Here is a 5,871-nt window from a genome sequence, read left to right as displayed (position 1 = left end):
AATTTTTCAATTTTGAAGCAAAAATTATTGAGCATGCAAAAAATTGTATAATCTGCATTTATTCTTCTAACATGTCATTTTCTATTTTTAACTTGTCTAAATCCTTTAATCGACAAGTTGTTGTTAGAGTTTCTTTTATTTCAATATTCTTTGTTTTATTTTGAATTTCTAATTCACAAAAATGTTTCGATAATATATTGATCGAATTAAGCAGTTGGTCAAGAGGTGAAAGTCATACCTGACTTACCTTTTCGACTGTTAATCCTCCCCTTGCTGAGATTCTTTCTCCCGATGTTGCTCCCCCTTCATCGATGCTCTCGATGTTTTTTGAGGAAGAGCTGATTGCGTCCTCTGGTAGATACTCGGCGGTGAGTGTCGTTCCGACAATTTCCTCCATCTTGGATTCTTCTGACGGTGGTTCGGTGTCTATCGAGGAGTTAGATTCGATTTCAAGTGGTTCTTCATAGAGCTTCAAGAACTTTTCCCAAAGTTGTTTTGCGCTTTTGTATTTTCCGATTCTGTCGAGATCCTTGGCAAGTAGTATGCTTAAAAGACTGGACTCATCCTTACCATTTGTTATGAATTCGTCGTGCTGCTTGTCAGTTCATTGATGCTTCTCAAGTTCTTCTCCTTTTGCATCTTTTGGAGCTTTATAACCAAATTCCATTATTAATAACATATTAAAATCAGTTTTAAAGTAAACCTGCATTCGTCGCTTCCAAAAATTGAACTCCCCCTCGAACGTTGGTGGGTAGATGTTCATTCCGGCCATCTCGTTGCTTCAGTCGGCGGTTAGTCCTTCTGAGGCGCCTTGGCTCTGATACCACTTGTTGGACCATTGGCGACCGGCTAGAAGGGGGTTAAATAGCCTGACAAAATAAAACGCAAACCCTTCTCAAACTCTTAAACTAACACTTGCATAAATTAGCTAAACAGAAAATAAATCAGAAAAAGACGAGGCACACCGGGATTAACTTGGTTACAACCGGGAAGGTTGTTAATCCAAGAAAGATGCTCGCACTAAAAACTCCTTCAGGTGGAGAAACCTCGTACAATGATGAAGCACACAAAAAGAAGCTAAACTACAGAAGAAGTACAAGTGTTGAAAGAATTGCTTGAGTTCTGATTGTTTTAAAGCTTCTGGACCAAGACTATATTTATGACCTTGGTCGGGGTGCCCCGAAGGGTTCTGGGAGCCCTGGGGGGGATAAACTTTATCCTCCAATGTTCAAATCGAGTCAAAACTCTATCCGGTCAAAAATTAAACTCCAGGCACCCGGAGGGGTTCCGAGCGCCCTGGCTGGGAAAATCAACCCTGTTGACTCTTTTCAACCCGGGTCTTCTGCTCCGGCTCCGTTCACCTCAGACCGAGTCTTCCACTCGCTTGGGTGATCTCTAACATCCAAAATAGGGCTCACCCGAACCCAACTTCCGGTCTTCTCGAGTAGGCTTCCGCTTCGGCTTCTCGTCCCTCGGAATCACCGCGTGCTTCCTTCTCATCCGCCAGCATACTCATCCGCAGTCTTCGTCCCTCGGTCGCACCCCATGCCAACCTTCTTGCTAGTTGTGTCTTTTGCCCCTCGAGCATTCTTCTGCTCTGGCTTCACGTCCCTCGGAACCACCGCACGCTTCCTTCTCGTCTGTCTGTGTACTCTTCCGCAGCGCGTCGTCCCTCGAACGGACCACATGTCGTCCTTTTCACTAGCTGCGTCTTCCGCTCGATTACCTATATTCCTAAGCTCCTGCATAATTAGACACAAGGTTAAAAACACACAGGATCTAACTTAACTTATTGATCACATCAAAATAACCTTGGAGTTCCAACAACTAGAACTTTCATTATTCGGCTTCACTCACTAGGACTTCCACCACCTAGCTTCACTCGCTATGACCCAACTTTACTTACCAGGAATTCCACTACCTAGCTTTACTCACTAGGGCTTGGCTTCATTCACAGGACTTCCACTACCTAGCTTCACTCACTAGGGTCTGGCTTTACTCGCTAGGACTTTCAATACCTAGCTTCACTCACTAGGGTCTAGCTTCACTCACCAGGACTTCCACTACCTAGTTTCACTCACTAGGGTCTGACTTTACTCACCAGGACTTCCACTTGTCTAACCTCCTACTAGGACTAGTCACTCAGTATACTTCTCACCTGCCTATCCTTTGGTTAAGACTTATCATTGCTAGTCATCTAGTCCTAACTAGGCTTTTCTCTTCGAAACATCAAGTTCTGTTTGAATTAATTCTTAGTTAAACTAACCAGACTAAGGTACATTATCAAACATAGAAACCCTAGAGGTTGATTGCACCAACATACTATATATGTCCATTCCAGTGTTCTTGAGGACACATTTAAAGTATACCTTTGCACATCCTGATTAGTTTCCATTTTTCTGAGGTTTGTTAATCCAATGATTAGCTCATTGATTCTTCCATGTAGATAAGAAACTGATTCAACTTCCATCCAGAGGTTTCTAATTTGGTTCCAGAGCAGGTCTCATCTCACGAGCTTTGCTTCAAACGTCTATTCGTGTAGCTCCAAGAACTTCTCCCAAAGATCTTTTTGCTAATTCATAAGCTCAGATTCGATTAACTTGCTAAGGTGGAAGTATGCTTAGTAAGAAGAAATCGGCTCATCCGTTCACTACGAAGTCGGCTTATTCTTTTTTTATCCATTGGTATTCCTCCTTTGCAGCTCCTTGTTGGTCCTTGGGGGCTAAAAAACATACTTAATTATTAAAAGTAATTCAAAATTAATTTTAAAAAATACATGCATGTGTTTCTTCCATATCATGAACTTTCCCTTAAACATAGGTGGGTAGATGCTGGGTTCGGCCATCATCTTTGTACTTCAATTAGCGGTTATTCCTTCTGAAGCAGTTGTGGTCTAATACCACTTGTTAGCACAGGTAGGCAGGCCAGAGGGGGTGAATTTCCTGTAAAATAAAAAATAATCCTTTCCCAATCTTTCAACTCAGATTAGTAGTACAATTATAATAAATTAATTTAACAACTAAAAATAAAAGAGGTGGAAGAATTACTTAGTTACAACCTAGGTGGTTGTTAATCCAAGGTAAACGAAAGCACTATAAAATCTCCTTTGTTGAAGGCAGAGAAGTCTCTTACACTCATTGAACGTTTAGAAATATGATAGGAAATAAATACAAGAGTTGTTGAATATTTCCTAACTCCAGGGGTCTTTTTATAGCCCCTGGAAAATGTTATCCGTAACTTGAAGGTGCCTTCAAAGTGGTCCAAGGCGCCTTCCATCGGATAGATTTTATCCACCGAGGATAAAACTTTATCCTCGGATAAAGGCTGGTGAAAACGCCTTCAAAGTGGTCCAAGGCACCTTCCATGAAGCATTGAAGGTGCCTTCCACAAGGCAGACTAGGCTGGTCTTCTTTGCGTGAGCGATGCTATAGTTATCCGGAGTTGAGCTCACCCAAACCCAACTCCAACCTTCTCCTTGAGTAGGCTTTCTTCCCGACTTCTCGTCCCTTGAACGCCAAGCATGTCCTTCTCATCCACCGATGTACTCTTCCGTAGCACCTCGTCCATCGGATGCACCAAGCTAGTCGGTTGCTTTTCCGTATCATCCTTCTCTGTAGCTACATCTTTAGCTCAACTTCTTGTGTTCTTAAGATCTTGTACACTTAGACACAAGGATCAAATACACAGGGCCTAACTTAACTTGGTTAACCACATCAAAACTACCATGGGGTAGCTACAATGTAGACTCGTGAAATTACTATATAGGCTAAAACAAGCACAGAAATAGTAACATGAAAAAGTTGACAAAATTGTAATGTCAAATGGATTTAAAATAAATGAGTGCTATAAATTCATATATATTAAAGGCACACCTGACTTGTTCGTTATTATTTGTCTATATGTAGATGATATACTCATCACGGGTAGTAATCATGACTACTAAGAAGATGTTGACCAAGAATTTTGATATGAAGAATATGGGTATAGTGAACGTTATACTCGAGATTAAAATTGATAAGACATTAGATGGAATTATCCTTTCATAATCTCTTTATATTAAAACAGCACTAAGAAAATTTAATGCATATGATCTTTCTCTTGTTAAAACACTGATGGACTTAAGCTTGCATTTAGTTAAGAATCATGGTGAACCTATATCTCAATTGGAATATTCAAGGATAATTGACAGTTTGATGTATATCACTAATTGCACATGTCTGGATATTGTCTATACAATCAACAAATTAAGTAGATTTACAAGCAATCTAAATGATGACCATTTGAATGCATTAATAAGGGTTCTTAAATATTTATGATATACCTTAAAGTATGGATTATATTATACAAGATATTTAGCAATACTAGAAGGCTATTGTGATGTAAATTAGATATCTGATACAAAACACTCTAAATACACTAGTGAACATGTATTTGCCATTGGTGGTGAAGCAGTGTCATGGAAATCTATGAAACAAACGTGCATAGCTTGATCAACTATGGAATCTGAGTTTACAGCCTTAGATTCCATAGTGATAATAACCAAGCCGCAGGAAAAGTTGAATGGTTTCATAACCTCTTAGAAGATATCACGTGTTGGGAAAAGCAAATACCTGTAGTGATAATACATTATGATAATCAATCGATAATTGCAAGGGCACACAATAGCATGTATAATGGTAAGTCACGACATATTCGTCGATGACACAATACCATTAGGTAGTTGATTTCTGACAAAGTTATCTTTATCGATCATGTCAAATCGAAAGATAACTTAGAGGATTTGTTTACAAAAGGTTTGAATAGAGATCAAATATACTGTATATCAAGAGGAATGAGATTAAAAATCTACAAACAAGAACATTCATAATGGTTACCCAACCTTGTTGATTGGAGATCCCAAGATCTTGATTTAATATGACACCAAATTATGAAAATTCATGTAAGCACTTAGACTAGTTCCCCTCTCATTCCTATGATGGAAAAGTGCTACCTATAATATGTAGTGAAGTTAAGTTATAAACTTTTAATGACTCATAATACTTGAAAAACTAGAGTATGGTAGGATACTCTTTATAAGAGTTCACCTATATAAGTGTGAAGACGAGCCGCTTTAATGAAATATTTATGAATCCAAGATATTGTCCATGGCCAAAACGGGCAAAACAGTGAGAATTATAAAAAAGTGAGAAATGTTATTGTATAAGTGTCTTGGTTTACACGAACGACTGAGCAGTTTAAGACATTACGTTCACTAAGCAGCCTAGTAAATCCGATGATACTCTACTATGGATGATTCAAAGTCACAAGCTACATCTCCTAATGCAATAATCTTTCAATTGAACTCTCCTTAGGTGATAATATGCATGCATTAATTTTCATTCATGTGGAGAAATTTAATATGAATGAGAAATTAAATCTAGATCGTTGGATCAAAATTAGCAATCTTGTTCATCCAACTTAAAAGATTTAAGTGTCTCTTCATTGATTCAATCTGAACCATTAATTTCAAAAAAGAAGGCATCTAATGAAGATGTATTGTGTCTCTTGGGAATGGATGCAATCTAGACCATCCAATTCAAATTGGATAAATGAGATCTAATAGAACTAAGAGGTTTGATACTCTTTCATTTAGTGTAAATAAGATCTCTCACACTTTCATTTTTCATTCTATTTCAAAGTAAAGTAAACATACTTGCATCAAAGGGTTCGAGAAACTTCTCCGATTCAGAGGTCTTGTGATTTGCATTGCTACTATCGTAAGATAAAGTCGTTATATCTTAGGAGACGATTGTCGTGTTCTGTGATTATCGTGTGCAGGATAAATTTGTCTTAAAAAGATAGAGTCCGACTCTAATTTCAACTTTACCAAAG

Source organism: Zingiber officinale, chromosome 9A, assembly GCF_018446385.1.
Source record: "Zingiber officinale cultivar Zhangliang chromosome 9A, Zo_v1.1, whole genome shotgun sequence".
NCBI classification, from domain to species: Eukaryota; Viridiplantae; Streptophyta; class Magnoliopsida; order Zingiberales; family Zingiberaceae; genus Zingiber; species Zingiber officinale.
The sequence above is the reverse complement of the archived record's forward strand: the minus strand, read 5'-3'. Positions refer to the sequence as shown.